Source organism: Triticum urartu, chromosome 6 (assembly GCF_003073215.2).
Source record: "Triticum urartu cultivar G1812 chromosome 6, Tu2.1, whole genome shotgun sequence".
Classification (NCBI taxonomy): Eukaryota; Viridiplantae; Streptophyta; class Magnoliopsida; order Poales; family Poaceae; genus Triticum; species Triticum urartu.
The window spans coordinates 318,498,040-318,518,773 of NC_053027.1; the positions used below are offsets into that span (position 1 = coordinate 318,498,040).

At 45.1% G+C, this 20,734-nt stretch overlaps 1 long non-coding RNA gene across 2 annotated transcripts; it reads right to left on the reverse strand.

The window, feature by feature from the left end:
- Positions 1-6,479: 6,479 nt before the first annotated feature.
- Positions 6,480-10,974, reverse strand: LOC125517346. 2 transcript variants are annotated; one of them, XR_007287559.1, is made up of 3 exons: positions 10,574-10,974; positions 8,728-8,811; positions 6,480-6,664 (listed from the first exon to the last, which is right to left on the reverse strand). It is a non-coding gene; the product is annotated as an uncharacterized LOC125517346 (long non-coding RNA). The 2 variants fall into 2 exon arrangements; XR_007287560.1 differs by having other exon boundaries at positions 10,583-10,973.
- Positions 10,975-20,734: the final 9,760 nt, after the last annotated feature.

Below are 20,734 nucleotides of genomic sequence, written 5' to 3' on the forward strand. Positions count from 1 at the left end.
GACGCCAAGGGGGGGTTCTTATAGGGATGCGGGCACGGTGGGATCAGCCACCGTGGCCATGGCGGACGACGTGTAAAGCAGGGGAGGAGAGGTGGAATAAAAGGGGGGTGAGTGCTACAGCCTCCCTGCTGACAGATGGGCCCTGCATTGCCACGCGGGACGAGTGCAAGTGAGGGTTGGGTCGACTCGAGTGAGAAAGGAACCGGGGTGATTTGTGGGCTGCTGCTACTGCGTGGGCTAGGATGCGGGTGAGGGAGAGGCCCAAGTGGTGCGTTGTGGATGCTGCTGCTACAGCCTTTTCCCCTTTTGCAATTTCTTTAGACAGAAAGACAAAAGGAAAAGGCCAGGGACATAGAAGAAGAGTTTGGTAAAAATAGAAATATCCCCAAGCTCTTGGAATATTGCACCATTTTACAAAATTGCTTTGGATATTTTTAGAGGCAGGAAAATAAAACAAGTTTGAATTTTATTCAAACTTGATGCATTTTTGAACCTAACCAAAACAACTCCAGTTGTGATGAAATTTGACAGAGAGGCTAGGTACATGGTGCCAGGTTTAAAGGGGGAAAAGAGCATTAATGGAGTAGTGCAATATGGAACTTGCAAAAAAAAAATGGAAGAAGGGGGTAGAAGGAGAAGTGATGGTGCATGGATCACCCATGGAGCATGCAAGAACATGCATGGCAAGACACCACACAATTCACATGATGGGGGATGCAATGCAAAATGACAAGAGGCACAAATGCAATAAGACAAGGTAAGCCTTGCAAACAAATGAGATGAATGTGCAATATATGATGATGACATGATATGAGATGCATGACATGAACAAAATGGAAAAGGAAGACAAAACCCAACCACGAGGGAATATCATAACTTAGAGCCAAAATTGGCAAGAGTTGGAATACAAATGCGGCAAGTTACATACGGGGCGTTACAACACTCCACCACTACGAAAGGATCTCGTCCCGAGATCTAGGACTGGAAAAACTCCGGATATTCGGAACGAAGGTGGTCCTCGCGTTCCCAGGTGGCTTCTCGGTCGGAATGATGTGACCACTTCACTTTCAGGAATTTGATAGACTTATTGCAAGTCTTGCGCTCAGTTTCTTCAAGAATAGCAACAGGATGCTCATGATAAGACATGTCTTCTTGGAGATCAATCTCTTCAAAGTTGATGGTGCGGTCAGGAGTCTTGAAAACACTTGCGAAGCTGTGACACGTGAAACACGTCGTGCACATTTGCAAAGTTGGACGGGAGCTCAAGTTGATAGGCGAGGTCTCTTCTTTTGCCAATGATCTTGAAAGGACCCACGTATCTAGGGGTAAGCTTCCCTTTGATACCGAAGCGACGAGTACCTTTCATTGGAGAGATGCGGAGGTAGACATGGTCTCCTATCTCGAAAGCCAAGTCACGATGCTTGCTATCATAGTAACTCTTCTGGTGCGATTGCGTGGCTTTGAGATTTTCACGAATGACTTTGCACATTTCTTCAGCCTCTGTGATCAAGTCATTGACAAGAAGTTGTCGTTCACCAGTCTCTGACCAGTTAAGAGGAGTACAACACTTTCTGCCATAGAGAATCTCGAATGGGGCCTTGCCCGAACTCGCTTGGAAGCTGTTGTTGTAGGAGAACTCGGCATATGGAAGACAATCTTCCCACTTCATACCGAAAGAAATGACACAAGCCCTGAGCATATCTTCAAGAATTTGATTTACTCGCTCGACTTGTCCACTAGTTTGAGAATGAAAGGCTATGCTGAAGCGAATGTTGGTGCCCATGGCCTTCTGGAAGGAATCCCAGAACTTAGAAGTAAAAATGCTTACACGATCTGAAGATATCAGTTGCGGAATGCCATGCAAGGAGACAATCCTGGAGGTATATAGCTCTGCCAACTGAGCTGCCGTGATAGATTCTTTGATAGGAAGAAAATGAGCCACTTTAGTAAGCTTGTCGATGACGACGAAGATGGCATCATTGCCATGCTTGGACTTGGGAAATCCAGTCACGAAGTCCATCTCAATATGGTCAAACTTCCATTCTGGAATGGCAAGAGGTTGGAGGAGACCAGCTGGTCGTTGGTGTTCTTATTTTACTCTTCTGCAGACATCACATTCATTTACGAACTGAGCAATTTCTCGCTTCATTCGAGTCCACCAATACGACTGCTTGAGGTCATGGTACATCTTTGTACTTCCAGGATGAATAGATAGGAGTGAATTGTGAGCCTCGTTCTTAATGACTTTATGAAGGTCACCCTTAGGAACAACAATGCGATCATCGAAGAATAGAGTATCTTTGTCATCAAGGAGATAGCACTTGTACTTGGGTTGGCTCTTGGCAATCCCAATCTTCACCTTCTTCACCATGGCATCAAGAAGTTGTGCCTCAGGAATTTGATCTTCCAAAGTAGGATACACTTGGAGGTTGGCAAGAAATCCTTGAGGAACAACTTGTAGATTAAGTTTGTGGAAAGCTTCACAAAGATCCGGTTGGAAGGGCTTGAGAATCAAACTGTTGCAGTAAGCCTTCCTGCTCAAAGCGTCAGCAATGACATTGACCTTGCCTGGAGTGTATTCAATACTTGGATTATACCCTTGAATCATCTCGACCCAACGAGTCTGCCTGAGGTTGAGGTTGGGTTGAGTGAAGATGTACTTGAGACTCTTATGATCAGTGAAGATGACCACTTTCCTTCCCAACAAGAGATGTCTCCATGTTAAAAGAGCATGGACAACTGCCACCAACTCGAGGTCATGAGTGGGGTAGTTATTTTCGTTGGGCTTCAACTGGCGAGAGGTATAGGCCACAACTTTCTTCTCTTGCATTAACACAACACCTAGACCTTGAAGGGAAGCATCACAGAAAACCTTGAATGGTTTGGATTCATCGGGAGGAGTTAGAACCGGAGTTGTGACTAACTTCTCTTTGAGGGTGTTGAAAGCGACGTCACATTCAGGCGTCCAGACATACTTCACATGCTTCTAGAGGAGGTTGGAAAGAGGCTTCGCAATCTTAGAGAAATTCTCAACGAATCTTCGACAATAGCTTGCGAGCCCAAGAAAGCTGCGGAGCTGCTTCACATTCTGAGGCGGTTCCCAATTCACAATTATAGGCACCTTCTCAGGATTAACCGCTATGCCCTTGGCGGAGATGATATGCCCAAGGTAGAGAACCTCATCGAGCCAAAACTCGCACTTTGAAAACTTCGCATAGAACTGATGTTCTCTGAGTTTGTCCAGCACCAATCTCAAATGCTTGGCATGATCCTCTTTGTTCTTGGAAAAGACCAAAATATCATCGAGATACACCAAGACGAAGCCATTTGTGTAAGGGTTGAAGATGAAGTTCATCATGCGAGAGAAAGTTGGAGGAGCATTGACAAGGCCAAAAGACATGACAGTGCATTCATAGGAACCATAGCTTGTTCTGAATGCTGTCTTGGGGATATCTTGTTCACGAATGTGAATCTGATGATAGCCCATACGGAGGTCAAGCTTGAAGAATACTTGAGCACCTTTGAGTTGTTTGAAAATATCATTGATGTTGGGAAGTGGGTACTTGTTCTTTATTGTCTTTTTGTTCAATGGGCGGTAGTCGACACAAAGTCGGTCTGTGCCATCTTTCTTCTTGACAAAAAGAACACCACAACCCCAAGGAGAAGAACTTGGTCGGATCAGACCCATACGCTCTTGTATATTGAGTTGTTTCTTCAGCTCCTTCAACTCTTCTGGTCCAAGCTTGTAAGGACGTTTGCAAACAGGTTCCGTGCCAGGCTCAAGATCAATGACGAATTCAACTGGCCGGTCAGGAGGCATTCCTGGAAGCTCTTCTGGAAAGACGTCTTGATATTCACAAACGACTGGAATATGAGAGATGGCATTCAGCTCGCCCTTCTCATTGAGAGAAAACAGACGAATGGTATCATCACGAGCGGCATAGATGATCACATCCTCAGACGAGTGTGTCAATTGAATCTGCCTGGCAGCACAATCAAGCTGAGCCTTGTGCTTAGAAAGCCAGTCCATGCCGAGAATTAGATCAATATCCGAGTTACCAAGAACAATTGGAGAGGACATAAACTTATAGTTACCCATCTTGATAGAAACATCCGGAACCATGGAGTTAGCATTCATGCATTTACCCGGTGAGACAACTGCTAACGGACTAGGCAAAACTTGGAAAGTCAACTCATGCTTAGATGCAAATGGTCTTGAGATGAAACTAAGTGATGCACCAGTGTCAAAAAGAACTTTTGCAGGAATATCATTAATAGGAAGGTTACCCATGATCACTTCTGAAGAGTCCTCTGCCTGAGCTACGTTCATCATGTTGACCTTTGCAAACTTGGGATTATGCTTGACCACTGCATTGCTGGCAGATCTCACAGGGGGAGGAGGCGGAAGACGCCTCTGGTTGAAGAATTTGTTTGCATAGTGACCCTTCTGCTGACACTTGTTGCACGTAACCTCTGAGAGCGGACGGTGATACGGAGCACTTGACCTTGGAGCATGAGACGAAGCTTTATTCTGAAAGCCTGGGTTGGGTGGGTAGGAAGATCCATTGCCACCTTTACTCTTCTGCTGATAAGGCTGACGGAACGGAGGAGGAGGAGGCAACCAGAACTTTTGCTGCTTAGCTGCCACTTGAGTTGAAGAAGAAGGAGTTGCATCCCTGACTCTCTTCTTAGAAGCATCACACTTGAGCTGAGAAGCCTCTTGCTTTAGTGTCATGTTGTAGAACTCATCATACTGTTTCGGCTCAAAAAGAACAAGAGATAGTTGCAGATCTTCTCTGAGGCCACCTCTGAATTGATAAATCATGCTCTTCTCATCAGGGATGTCTTGTTTGGCGAAGCGAGCGAGCCTCTGGAACATGATGTTGTATTGGTAAACAGACATACTACCTTGCTTCAGATTGCGGAGCTCCTCACGCTTACTCTCAACAATACTTTGAGGAATGTGGTGAGCTTTGAAGTCTCAGTGGAAATCATCCCAGGTAATCACACGACCTCCTGTGGAATCTTTGTATTGTCGATACCACTCAGCAGCTTGGTCTTTGAGTTGGAGCGAAGCAAACTTGACAAAGTCCTCAGGCCTGACGTTGCTACACTCAAAATGTTTGCAGATATCCACGAGCCAATCGTCAGCGTCTGTGGCCTCGACACAGTTACTGAAAGACTTCGGCTGGTTTGCGAGGAACTGGTTGAGGGTAGCAAACTGAACTTGATTGTTTCCATGACCTCGATTTCCTTAGTTACGCTCTTGCAAGAGTTGCATAAGCATCTGCGTGTTGGCGTTGGTAGCGGCCATGACAGCTTGACATGCCTCCGGAGGTGGAGGTGGTGGCGGAGGTTCCAGATTCTGACGCATTGGAGGAGCCATCCTGAAGAGGTTGACATCCGTTAGCATCTTGACAAACATATATTCAAGCTGAATCAATGGATCGAAATTGTAACATAAAGTCTTAACATTTGAACAAGAATGAACGAATGAATTCCAAAGTAAATGATCACACTTAAATAAGTTGAGAAGCCACTTAGATAGAGGTAGATGAATAAAACAACAAGGTACGAATATGAACAAATAATTGGTAAGGATTACCCAATCACAAATATCTGCGGGAAGAAATACTAGAGCTACATGAATTCCCACCTATGAAACTCCTAAAACTTTCTGGTTATGCAATCAGGTGTTGGGGATACAGGGGAAGCATACTATCTCACCCAAAACTAGCAAATCCTACATCCAATTGTATCCATCCTTCAACACATAACCAAGAAACCTTCGAAAATCATTTACCTCAACCTTCGAAAAGCATCCGTTATACGAGTTATGGCAATACTCCCGAACTCCCGCCCCAGTACTGGGTGGCGTCGAGGTTATCTCACCAACAACTGCATAAAGGAGATTTTCGATGTCGGCGAACTCATGTATCCCAGAACTGCAACAATAAAATTGTGACGACAACACCTCGGAGCTCAACTCCCGGGACACTTCCACAACCCCTAAATGTCAGGAGGCACCAAGAACAATGTTCTCGTAACAAAACCATCGGAACGATTCCAAGATACCCGCGTGATCCTATTTTTTTTTTGAAATTTGAGAAGAGAAGAGTCAAAACTCTATGCTAGGAAGCCTCACCAGAGCGACGAAGGGACTGAGGAGTAAAAAGAATCCTACTCTCCGATATATATAATCCTAAAAGACTCAAAACATTTTTCTAGACTCAACAACGCCAGCGATTCGATCAAGAAGGGGGCTCCTAAGTCGGGGAATGCTCTGATTACCAACTTGTAACACCCACGATGCGGCTATATCTCCCACGTGTCGGAGCATGACTTAGATGAATAACCGCATAGTAGGCATGTCGCAAGAGGGGTAATCTTTACACATCCCATGTACTGAATTTGATAGAGATAAAGAGTTGCCTTACAATCGCCACTTCACACAATACATAAATATAGCATTACATCATCCAAAATACAATCAAGGTCCGACTACGGAACCAAAATAAAGACAACCCCAAATGCATAAGATCCCCGATCGCCCCAACTTGGCTCCACTACTGATCGTCTGGAAAGGAAACATAGTAACATCCTGGATCCTCGTCGAACTCCCACTTGAGTTCGGTTGCATCCCCTAGACTGGCATCATCGGCATCTGCATGTGGTTTTGGAAGTAATCGGTGAGTCACAGGGACTCAGCAATCTCACACCCTCGCGATCAAGACTATTTAAGCTCATGGGTAGGAAAAGGTAGTGAGGTGGAGCTGCAGCAAGCACTAGCATATATGGTGGCTATCTTACGCAAATGAGAGCGAGAAGAGAAGCAAGGCACGGTCGATAAGCTATCATGATCAAGAAGTGATCCTAGAACTACTTACGTTCAAGCATAACACAAGACCGTGTTCTCTTCCTGGACTCCGCCGAAAAGAGACCATCACGGCTACACACGCTGTTGATTCATTTTAATTAAGTTATGTGTCAAGTTTTCTACAACCGGATATTAACAAATTCCCATCTGCCCATAACCGTGGGCACGGCTTTCGAAAGTTCAAAACCCTGCAGGGGTGTCCCAACTTAGCCCATCACAAGCTCTCACGGTCAACGAAGGATATTCCTTCTCCCAGGACGACCCGATCAGACTCGGAATCCCGGTTACAAGACATCTCGACAATGGTAAAACAAGACCAGCAAAGCCGCCCAAATGTGCTGACAAATCCCGATAGGAGCTGCACATATCTCGTTCTCAGGGCACACTAGATTGTCCAAGATTCTGGTAGGCCAACCCAGAGTTGCCCCTGGTGGTCACCGGCTGCTGACAGGTTGGACCAACACTTAGAGGAGCACTGGCCCGGGGGTTTAAAATAAAGATGACCCTTGAGTCTGCGGAACCCAAGGGAAAAAGGCTTAGGTGGCAAATGGTAAAACCAAGGTTGGGCCTTGCTGGAGGAGTTTTATTTAAGGTGAACTGTCAAGGGGTTCCCATTATAACCCAACCGCGTAAGGAACGCAAAATCAAGGAACATAACATCGATATGACGGAAACTAGGGCGGCAAGAGTGGAACAAAACACCAGGCATAAGGCCGAGCCTTCCACCCTTTACCAAGTATATAGGTGCATTAAAGTAAACAAGATATAATAATGATATCCCAACAATATCCATGTTCCAACAAGGAACAAACTCCAATCTTCACCTGCAACTAGCAATGCTATAAGAGGGGCTGAGCAAAGCGGTAACATAGCCAAACAACGGTTTGCTAGGACAAGGTGGGTTAGAGGCTTGACATGGCAATATGGGAGGGATGATATAGCAAGTGGTAGGTATCGCGGCATAGCAATATAGCGAGCAACTAGCAAGCAAAGATAGAAGTGATTTCGAGAGTATGGTCATCTTACCTGCAAGTTCTCCGAGTTGACGTAAGCTTGATCCTCGTAAGCGTACTCAACGGGTTCCTCAATCACGAACTCGTCTCCCGGCTCTACCCAAGGCAAGAATACAAGCAAAAGAAACCACAATCAACCACGGTGCAATGCGCAAGCAACATGATGTAAAACATGGCATGATATGCGGGATGTAATATGCAATGCATATGCTTGCTCCGGAAGGAAAAGATTGAACCAGGCCTCAACTTGGCAAACCAAGTGCGCCGCTAGAAAGATGAGTTGATTTCGTTCGAAATCGATATAAAGATCACCGGAATCGGATGCACGGTTTGCAAATGGCAAGCAAAACAATAATGGCATGATTCTGCGATTAACAGCACGATGCCATCTAAAATGCAACAAGAAAATAAGCTACTGCACTCTAACATAGCAACAAAGCACATGGAACGCAAAATCAAGGAACATAACATCGATATGACGGAAACTAGGGCGGCAAGAGTGGAACAAAACACCAGGCATAAGGCCGAGCCTTCCACCCTTTACCAAGTATATAGGTGCATTAAAGTAAACAAGATATAATAATGATATCCCAACAATATCCATGTTCCAACAAGGAACAAACTCCAATCTTCACCTGCAACTAGCAATGCTATAAGAGGGGCTGAGCAAAGCGGTAACATAGCCAAACAACGGTTTGCTAGGACAAGGTGGGTTAGAGGCTTGACATGGCAATATGGGAGGGATGATATAGCAAGTGGTAGGTATCGCGGCATAGCAATATAGCGAGCAACTAGCAAGCAAAGATAGAAGTGATTTCGAGAGTATGGTCATCTTACCTGCAAAGTTCTCCGAGTTGACGTAAGCTTGATCCTCGTAAGCGTACTCAACGGGTTCCTCAATCACGAACTCGTCTCCCGGCTCTACCCAAGGCAAGAATACAAGCAAAAGAAACCACAATCAACCACGGTGCAATGCGCAAGCAACATGATGCAAAACATGGCATGATATGCGGGATGTAATATGCAATGCATATGCTTGCTCCGGAAGGAAAAGATTGAACCAGGCCTCAACTTGGCAAACCAAGTGCGCCGCTAGAAAGATGAGTTGATTTCGTTCGAAATCGATATAAAGATCACCGGAATCGGATGCACGGTTTGCAAATGGCAAGCAAAACAATAATGGCATGATTCTGCGATTAACAGCACGATGCCATCTAAAATGCAACAAGAAAATAAGCTACTGCACTCTAACATAGCAACAAAGCACATGGCAGTGATCTACTCAAGATGCTTGACAAAAGATGAACACTGAGCTACAGCTAAATCACACAATAGCAGGTTCAAACAAGCATGGCAAAAGTGCAAAAGATATCAACATCACAGACTTAGTGAAAATACTAACATGGCAGGAATTAACATCAGGAAGCAATGTTTAGAGCAAGTTAACAACATGCTACAGGAACTTAACATAGCAAACAAAAGCATGGCATGAATCTACTCAAAGCTTTTAGCAAAAGTCACTTACTGACCATAAACCAAAAGGGCACAGAAAATATGATGGCACCCATGTAAACATAGCAAGTTTTATTAACAGTTTCAGACTTAGTGGAATTACAGGACATGGCAAAAGCAGATTATGATAGCAACTTGGCATGCTTGTCTCACCCATCATAGTGCACTAAAAGACATGGAATAAATACTATCATGGAGTAGGCATGAAAATGAAGCTAGCCATGTGCCAAACAACCTCATAGCATGCTTGAAATAAATCACACAAAAATGACAAGACAGCATCATGATGTAAAATGACATGTTCATGAACTTGCTCAAATGCAAAAAAACAATGCCACCACTGGATTGGTGGGATTTTTCTACCCCCAAAACATATATAATATGTCTAGGTTACTGTAGAAAAATCATCACAAAAGCTGCAAGTGAAAAACTGCCTAAAAAGGAAACTGGCAGAAATGATATTTCCTTATTTCGAAATGTCCAGAAATGGGCACGCCTGATTTGGAATAAGGTAGCTTTCCAGAAATGGAAAACACTGGAACGAAAGAAAAAAAGGGGAGTGAGGATGACATGTGGGGTTGGCCTGTCATACTCACAAGCGTTGAAAAAAATGGGGGGTTTTAAACCGCGGCCGCGGGGATCGAACCCGGGTCTCCCGGATGCAGACGACTAGGCTAACCACTGCGCTACGAGCGTGTTCATGGAAAGCTTAGCGTCTGGCCTCTTTTGAACAACGGCCAGAAGGCCGAGCCTTGGCTCTGGCGACACAGAGATGACCGGCAACGGCGGCGACGAGCTAGGAGGCGTGGCTCACTGAGTAGAGCAACAGCGGGCGTGCGAGAACATGTGGGGACTCCAGCGAGCGAGTGGAGGCGGCTCGCGAGTGAGCGGACACTCGAGCACGAGCTCGCGCTCGGCTCGGGGCCATGGCGAGGCATGTAGGGGAGAAAACGCACGGCAGCTGCGGCAAGGCACTGCGGGGGTGCGTACGCGCAGCGAGGCGCAACAGGGATCCGGAGCGAGGATGCGCGGGGTTGGCAAGCTACAACAACATCTTCACTAACAGTTCAGACTACGCTGGAGCATTGAGAGCACGGGAGAGGCATGAAAAAAACGACGCCTACGGTGAACTAGAGGGTGCGAGAAGAAACAGGGACGGAAAAGGGGTTACCTAGCTCACCTAGGACACGGCAAGGTCGGCGGAGACGAGCCGGCGGCGACGCAGTCGACCTTTGAACCTCGGTGTGAAGTCTGATCGCGAAGAAGATGGGAACAATGGAGGAAGCCAGGCGCAGACTTGATGACTCCCTCGACGATGTAACGGACGCCGAGGACGACGGGGAAGGAGACGGACTTGAAGAAGGCGGCTGGATGTGACCGGAGGGACGGCGACGACGACGAGCGTTCTCTCAACCACGCTTGGGGCTCACGGGGAAGGAGAAAAGAGATAAGGGGAAGACCCCTGGGTTGCGGCGGCGAAGGGGAAACCCTAGAGGAGTAGGTGTGGACGCCGAGGGGGGGGGTTCTTATAGGGATGCGGGCACGGTGGGCTCAGCCACCGTGGCCATGGCGGAAGACGTGTAAAGCAGGGGAGGAGAGGTGGAAGAAAAGGGGGGGTGAGCGCTACAGCCTCCCTGGTGACAGATGGGCCCTGCGCTGCCATGCGGGACGGGTGCAAGTGAGGGTTGGGTCGGCTCGAGTGAGAAAGGAACCGGGGTGATTTGTGGGCTGCTGCTGGGCTGCTGCTACTGCGTGGGCTGGGATGCAGGTGAGGGAGAGGCCCAAGTGGTGCGTTGTGGATGCTGCTGCTATAGCCTTTTCCCTTTTTGCAATTTCTTTAGACAGAAAGACAAAAGGAAAAGGCCAGGGACATAGAAGAAGAGTTTGGTAAAAATAAAAATATCCCCAAGCTCTTGGAATATTGCACCATTTTACAAAATTGCTTTGGATATTTTTAGAGGCAGAAAAATAAAACAAGTTTGAATTTTATTCAAACTTGATGCATTTGTTGAACCTAACCAAAACAACTCCAATTGTGATGAAATTTGACAGAGAGGCTAGGTACATGGTGCCAGGTTTAAAGGGGAAAAAGAGCATTAATGTAGTAGTGCAATATGGAACTTGCAAAAAAATGGAAGAAGGGGGTAGAAGGAGAAGTGATGGTGCATGGATCACCCATGGAGCATGCAAAACATGCATGGCAACACACCACACAATGCACATGATGGGGGATGCAATGCAAAATGACAAGAGGCACAAATGCAATAAGACAAGGTAAGCCTGGCAAACAAATGAGATGAATGTGCAATATATGATGATGACATGATATGAGATGCATGACATGAACAAAATGCAAAACGAAGACAAAACCCAACCACGAGGGAATATCATAACTTAGAGCCGAAATTGGCAATAGTTGGAATACAAATGCGGCAAGTTACATACGGGGCGTTAGACAATTGTTGTGGTTGAAGTTGAGGATACCCCTAACTAGGCATGGTTTCTCGACACACTTAAAAGAGATCTAGGCATCATAAACAGTGAACCTTGGACTATCATGTCAGAAAAATAAAAGGTAATTCTCTTTGTATGTGAATGTTTATGTTGCATTAGTATGTGAATGCCTTGTCCAACTTCTAACTAGTTGTGTTCTTCTTGCATGCAATGTAAATGGGCTCATCAATGCAGTTGAAGAATTGTTCCCTCGGTCAGAACACAAATTTTGTGTTTGGCATATGTGGCAGAACTTTCAGCAATCTTTCAAGAGTGACATTTTGAAGAATCAACTATGGAAGATAGCAAGGAGCAACACAGTTCATCTATATGACTAGGGCATGCAGGAAATGAAGCTACTCAATGATGATGCCTACCAGTGGCTACATGAGCTAGAGCCTAAAACTTGGGTTAAAGCTTTTCAAAGTGACTTGCCAAAATGTGATATACTACTTAACAACATATGTGAAGTTTTCAATAGGTGATAGCATCTGATAGTGATGTGCATCTATATAACTACATATAAGTGATGTACTAGCGTTTGCTGCATCCTAATCCGATCACATATGTTATATACTGTTAATTGCATGGGCATTTTGGAGTCTAGGGACCTGCCAATACTTAGCATGGTTGATAGGATTTAGAGGCAACTTATGACAAGGAACTACAACAAGCAGATGGAGCCAGATAAATGGCCAGGTGATATATGCCCAAAGATCGGGAAGAAGGTTGATGAAAGTGCAACTAATCCCCGGGTGGTTTTGGTAATTCATAACAACATATATCTCATTGAACTAATGCCCATTTAAGATAAACATTTCAGGATGTTCAATGATTGGCATGGTGAAGACTAGTGATTGTGGACCCCTCAAAAATGCTAAGGGAATGGATTGGCAAAAGCTCAAGACTCTACATTTTTGGATAAGTGATCCAAGATCACATTGAGTCCATAGGAAAGCCAATATTATTAAAAGGGGATGAGGTGTTGATTAATGATCTATTTGCTCAAAGTGCTTAGTGATGTTGCCCCAAAATCCTCAACCACTTTCTCTATCCAAATATGTCCAAACCCTACATTCCAACTCGGCCCCACCGATACTTCCTATCCGAAGCCACCGAGTTCATCTAGACTTAGCCACTGCCAAAACCCTAACAATTTAGATCCACCGATATGGATCTTAGTCCCACCGAGATGGCCTTGCCAACTCTTTTGTTGCTTGTTGCAATTGTTTTGGTCCCACCGAGAATTGCAATCGGTCCCACCGAGATGGCTTGACCAACTCTCTGTTGCCTTATTGCTTCACTTCGGTCCCACTGAGATGATGCAATCGGTGCCATGAAGATGAGGTTTGCTCTAAGCCCTTGCACATCGGTCCCTCCGAGTTGTTCCCGTTGGTCCCAGCAAGATTCCTAACGTTCATACTTTTACATAGGTTGGTGCCACCGAGTTGGGTCAAAAGTGTTGGGGAACGTAGTAATTTCAAAATTTTCCTATGCACACGCAAGATCATGGTGATGCACAACAACGAGAGGGGAGAGTGTTGTCTACGTACCCTCGTAGACCGGAAGCGGAAGCGTTATAACAATGCGGTTGATGTAGTCGTACGTCTTCACGGCCCGACCGATCAAGCACCGAAACTACGGCACCTCTGAGTTTTTGCACACGTTCAACTCGATGACGATCCCCGGACTCCGATCCAGCAAAGTGTCGGGGATGAGTTCCGTCGGCACCACGGCGTGGTGACGATCTTGATGCTCTACCATCGCAGGGCTTCGCCTAAGCACCGCTACAATATTATCGAGGATTATGGTGGAGGGGGGCACCGCACACGGCTAAGAGATCAATGATCAATTGTTGTGTCTCCGGGGTGCCCCTCTGCCCCCGTATATAAAGGAGTGGAGGAGGGGGCCGGCCAAGGAGGGTGGCGCGCCCAAGGGGGGGGAGTCCAACTCCCACCGGGAGTAGTGTTGGAAATATGCCCTAGAGGCAATAATAAATAAGTTATTATTATATTTCCTTGTTCATGATAATCGTTTATTATCCATGCTAGAATTGTATTGATAGGAAACTCAGATACATGTGTGGATACATAGACAACACCATGTCCCTAGTAAGCCTCTAATTGACTAGCTCGTTGATCAATAGATGGTTACGGTTTCCTGACCATGGACATTGGAAGTCATTGATAATGGGATCACATCATTAGGAGAATGATGTGATGGACAAGACCCAATCCTAAGCATAGCACAAGATCGTGTAGTTCGTATGCTAAAGCTTTTCTAATGTCAAATATCATTTCCTTAGACCATGAGATTGTGCAACTCCCGGATACCGTAGGAGTGCTTTGGGTGTGCCAAACGTCACAACGTAACTGGGTGACTATAAAGGTGCACTACGGGTATCTCTGAAAGTGTCTGTTGGGTTGGCACGAATCGAGACTGGGATTTGTCACTCCGTGTGACGGAGAGGTATCTATGGGGCCCACTCGGTAGGACATCATCATAATGTGCACAATGTGATCAAGGAGTTGATCACGGGATGATGTGTTACGGAACGAGTAAAGAGACTTGCCGGTAACGAGATTGAACAAGGTATCGGGATACCGACGATCGAATCTCGGGCAAGTATCGTACCGATAGACAAAGGGAATTGTATACGGGATTGATTAAGTCCTTGACATCGTGGTTCATCCGATGAGATCATCGTGGAACATGTGGGAGACAACATGGGTATCTAGATCCCGCTGTTGGTTATTGACCGGAGAGTCATCTCGGTCATGTCTGCATGTCTCCCGAACCCGTAGGGTCTACACACTTAAGGTTCGGTGACGCTAGGGTTATAAAGGAAGCTTGTATGTGGTTACCTAATGTTGTTCGGAGTCCCGGATAAGATCCCGGACGTCACGAGGAGTTCCGGAATGGTCCGGAGGTAAAGATTGATATATTGGACGAAGGGTTTTGGAGTCCGGGAGTGTTCCGGAGGTACCGGGTGATGACCAGCATGACCGAAAGGTGTTTCGGGAGCCCCGGCAAGTGTTGGGGGGCTTCATGGGCCAAGGGAAGGGGGCAAACCAGCCCACTCAGGGGCTGTGGGCCCCCCTCACCTAATCCCACGTGACCAGGGGGTTTGGGGCGCCCCATCTAGGGTTCCCACCTCCTGGCTTGGGGGCCAAGTCACCCAAGGGGGAGATCCCATCTGCCCTGGCCGCCGCCCCCCCTAGGGGAAACCCTAGGGCGCCTCCCCCTCCCCCTTGCCCCTATATATAGTGGAGGTTTGGGGCTGCACATGACACGAGATGACTTCCTCTCCTCTATATGACGCAGCCCTGCATCTCTCTTTCTCCTCATATCCCGCGGTGCTTGGCGAAGCCCTGCTGGAGTACCACGCTCCTCCACCACCACCATGCCGTTGTGCTGCTGCTGGATGGAGTCTCCCTCAACCTCTCCCTCTCTCCTTGCTGGATCAAGGCATGGGAGACGTCACCGGGCTGTACGTGTGTTGAACCCGGAGGTGCCGTCCGTTCGGCACTAGGATCTCCGGTGATTTGGATCACGACGAGTACGACTCCTTCAACCCCGTTCTATTGAACGCTTCCGCTTAGCGATCTACAAGGGTATGTAGATGCACTCTCCTTCCCCTCGTTGCTAGTCTCTCCATAGATAGATCTTGGTGATACGTAGGAAATTTTTGAATTTCTGCTACGTTACCTGACAGTGGCATCATGAGCTAGGTCTATGCGTAGTTTCTATGCACGAGTAGAACACAAAGCAGTTGTGGGCGTTGATTTTGTTCAATATGCTTACCGTTACTAGTCCAATCTTGATTCGGTGGCATTGTGGGATGAAGTGGCCCGGACCGACCTTACACGTACTCTTACGTGAGACTGGTTCCACCGACTGACATGCACTAGTTGCATAAGGTGGCTAGTGGGTGTCTGTCTCTCCCACTTTAGTCGGATCGGATTCGATGAAAAGGGTCCTTATGAAGGGTAAATAGCAATTGGCATATCACGTTGTGGTTTTGCGTAGGTAAGAAATGTTCTTGCTAGAAACCCATAGCAGCCACGTAAAACATGCAAACAACAATTAGAGGACGTCTAACTTGTTTTTGCAGGGTATGCTATGTGATGTGATATGGCCAAAAGGATGTGATGAATGATATATGTGATGTATGAGATGATCATGTTCTTGTAATAGGAATCACGACTTGCATGTCGATGAGTATGACAACCGGCAGGAGCCATAGGAGTTGTCTTTATTTTTTTATGACCTGCGTGTCAACATAAACGCCATGTAATTACTTTACTTTATTGCTAACCGTTAGCTGTAGTAGTAGAAGTAATAGTTGGAGAGACAACTTCAAGAAGACACGATGATGGAGATCATGATGATGGAGATCATGGTGTCATGCCAGTGACAAGATGATCATGGAGCCCCAAGATGGAGATCAAAGGAGCTATATGATATTGGCCATATCATGTCACTATTATTTGATTGCATGTGATGTTTATCATGTTTATGCATCTTATTTGCTTAGAACGACGGTAGTAAATAAGATGATCCCTCATTAAAATTTCAAGAAAGTGTTCCCCCTAACTGTGCACCGTTGCGACAGTTTGTTGTCTCAATGCACCACGTGATGATCGGGTGTTTGATTCAAACGTTCACATACAACGGGTGTAAGACAGATTTACACACGCGAAACACTTAGGTTGACTTGACGAGCCTAGCATGTGTACAGGCATGGCCTCGGAACACAGAAGACCGAAAGGTTGAGCATGAGTCATATGGCAGATACGATCAACATGAAGATGTTCACCGATGTTGACTAGTCCGTCTCATGTGATGATCGGACACAGCCTAGTTGACTCGGATCATGTAATCACTTAGATGACTAGAGGGATGTCTATCTGAGTGGGAGTTCATAAGATGAACTCAATTATCCTGAACATAGTCAAAAGGTCTTCGCAAATTATGTTGTAGCTCACGCTTCAGTTGTACTGTTTAGATATGTTCCTAGAGAAAATTTAGTTGAAAGTTGATAGTAGCAATTATGCGGACTAGGTCCGTAAACTGAGGATTGTCCTCATTGCTTCATAGAAGGCTTATGTCCTTAATGCACCGCTCAGTGTGCTGAACCTCAAACGTCGTCTGTGGATGTTGCGAACATCTGACATACGCATTTTGATAACTACGTGATAGTTCAGTTAAACGGTTTAGAATTGAGGCACCGAAGACGTTTTGAAACGTCGCAAAACATATGAGATGTTTCGAGGGCTGAAATTGGAATTTCAGGCTCGTGCCCACGTCAAGAGGTATAAGACCTCCGACGATTTTCTTAGCCTGCAAACTAAGGGAGAAAAGCTCAATTGTTGAGCTTGTGCTCAGATTGTCTGAGTACATCAATCATTTGAATCGAGTGGGAGTTGATCTTCCAGATGAGACAGTGATGTTTCTCCAAAGTCATTGCCACCAAGCTGCTAGAGCTTCGTGATGAACTATAATATATCAGGGACATATATGATGATCCTTGAGATATTCGCGATGTTTGACACCAAAGTAGAAATCAAGAAGGAGCATCAATTGTTGATGGTTGGTGAAACCACTAGTTTCAAGAAGGGCAAGGGCAAGAAGGGATACTTCATGAAACGGCAATTCAGCTGCTGCTCTGGTGAAGAAACCCAAGGTTGAACCCAAACCCGAGACTAAGTGCTTTTGTAATAAGGGGAACAGCCACTGGAGCAGAATTACCCTAGATACTTGGTAGATTAGAAGGCTGGCAAGGTCGATAGAAGTATATTGGATATACATTGTGTTGATGTGTACTTTACTAGTACTCCTAGTAGCACCAGGGTATTAGATACCGGTTCGGTTGCTAAGTGTTAGTAACTCGAAACAAAAGGCTACGGAATAAACGGAGACTAGCTAAAGGTGAGCTGACGATATGTGTTGGAAGTGTCTCCAATGTTGATATGATCAAGGATCGCACGCTCCCTCTACCATCGAGATTGGTGTTAAACCTGAATAATTTTTATTTGGTGTTTGCGTTGAGCATAGACATGATTGGACTATCGCAATACGGTTATTCATTTAAAGAGAATAATAGTTACTCTATTTATTTGAATAATACCTTCAATGGTCTTGCACCTAAAATGAATAGTTTATTGAATCTCGATCGTAGTGATACACATGTTCATGCCAAAAGATATAAGATAGTAATGATAGTACCACCTACTTGTGGCACTGCCACTTAAGTCATATCGGTATAAAACGCATGAAGAAGCTCCATGTTGATGGATCTTTGGGCTCACTCGTTTTTGAAAAGTTTGAGACATGCGAACCATGTCTATTGGTAGATATGCATGAAGAAACTCCATGCAAATGGACCGTTTGGACTCACTTGATTTTGAATCACTTGAGACATGCAAATCATACCACATGGGCAAGATGACTGAAAGCCTTGTTTTCAGTAAAATGGAACTAGAAAGCAACTTGTTGGAAGTAATACATTTTGATGTGTGCAGTCCAATGAGTGCTGAGGCATGTAGTGGATATCGTTATGTTCTTACTTCACAGATGATTTGAGTAGATGTTGAGTATATTTACTTGATGAATCACGAGTCTGAATTATTGAAAGGTTCAAGTAATTTCAGGGTGAAGTTGAAAGATCGTCGTGACAAGAGGATAAAATATTTATGATGTGATCATAGAGATGAATATCTGAATTACGAGTTTGGCACAGAATTAAGACATTGTGGAAATTGTTTCACAACTAATACAGCCTGGAACACCATGGTGTGATGGTGTGTCCGAACATCATGATTGCACCTTATTGGATATGATGCATACCATGATGTCTCTTATCGAATTACCACGATAGTTTATGGGTTAGGCATTAGAGACAACCACATTTACTTTAAATAGGGCACCACGTAATTCCGATGAGATGACACCGTATGAACTATGGTTTAGGAAAAAACCTAAGCTGTCATTTCTTAAAAGTTTGGGGCTGCGACGCTTATGTGAAAAAAGTTTCAGGCTGATAAGCTCGAACCCAAAGCGGATAAATGCATCTTCATAGGACACCCAAAACAGTTGGGTATACCTCCTGTCTCAGATCCGAAAGCAATAAGGGATTGTTTCTTGAATCGGGTCCTTTCTCGAGAAAAGTTTCTCTCAAAAGAATTGAGTGGGAGGATGGTGGAGACTTGATGAGGTTATTGAACCGTCTCTTCAACTAGTGTGTGGCAGGGCACAGGAAGTTGTTCCTGTGGCACCTACACCAATTGAAGTGGAAGCTTATGATAGTGATCATGAAACTTCAGATCAAGTCACTAACAAACCTCGTGGGATGACGAGGATGCGTACTACTTCAGAGTGGTACGTAATCCTGTCTTAGAAGTCATGTTGCTAGACAACAATGAACCTACGAGCTATGGAGAAGCGATGGTGGGCCCGGATTCCGATAAATGGCTCGAGGCCATAAAATCTGAGAGAGGATCCATGTATGGAAACAAAGTGTAGACTTTGACAGAACAGCTCGATGGTCGTGAGGCTGTTGAGTACAGATGGGTTTTTAAAAGGAAGACGGACAATGATGGTATGTATCACCATTAAGAAAGCTCGACTTGTCGTTAAGATGTTTTCCGACAAGTTCAAGGAGTTGACCATGATGAGACTTTCTCACTCGTAGCGATGCTAAGAGTCTGTTGGAATTATATTAGCGATTACTGCATTGTTTATGAAATCTTGCAGATAGGATGTCAAAACATTGTTTCCTCGACGATTTTCTTGAGGAAAGGTTGTATGTGATACAACCGGAAGGTTTTGTCAATCCTGAAAGATGCTAATAAGTATGCAAAGCTCCAGCAATCCTTCTAAGGACTGGAGTAAGCATCTCGGAGTTGGAATGTATGCTTTGATGATGATCAAAGATTTTGGGTGTATACAAAGTTTATGAGAAACTTGTATTTCCAAAGAAGTGAGTGGGAGCACTATAGAATTTCTGATGAGTATATGTTGTTGACATATTATTGATCAGAAATGACGTAGAATTTCTGGAAAGCATATAGGGTTATTTGGAAAGTGTTTTTCAATGGAAAGCCTGGATTAAGCTACTTGAGCATTGAGCATCAAGATCTATAAGGATAGATCAAAACGCTTAGATGGTACTTTCAAATGAGCACATTCCTTGACATGATCTTGAAGGTGTTCAAGATGAATCAGTCAAAGAAGGAGTTCTTGCCTGAGTTGTAAGGTATGAAGTTAAGACTTAAAGCTCGACCACGGCAGAAGAAAGAGGAAGGACGAAGGTCGTCCCCTATGCTTAAGACGTAGGCTCTACAGTATGCTATGCTATGTACCGCACCTGAAGTGTGCCTTGCCATGAGTCAGTCAAGGGGTACAAGAGTGATCCAAGAATGGATCACAGGACAGCGGTCAAAGTTATCCTTAGTAACTAGTGGACTAAGGAATTTTCTCGATTATGGAGGTGATAAAGAGTTCGACGTAAAGAGTTACGTCGATGCAAGCTTAACACCTATCCGGATAGCTCTGAGTAGAGATGCCGGATACGTATAATGGAGCAACAATTTAGAATAGCTCCAAGTAGAACAGTTATTTGGAAAAGCTCCAAATAGAACGTGGTAGCTACATCTAGGAGATGACATAGAGATTTGTAAAGCACACACAGATCTGAAAGGTTCAGACCCATTGACTAAAACCTCTCTCACAAGCAACATGATCAAACCCAGAACTCATTGAGTGTTAATCACATAGTGATGTGAACTAGATTATTGACTCTAGTAAACTCTTTGGATGTTGGTCACATGGCGATGTG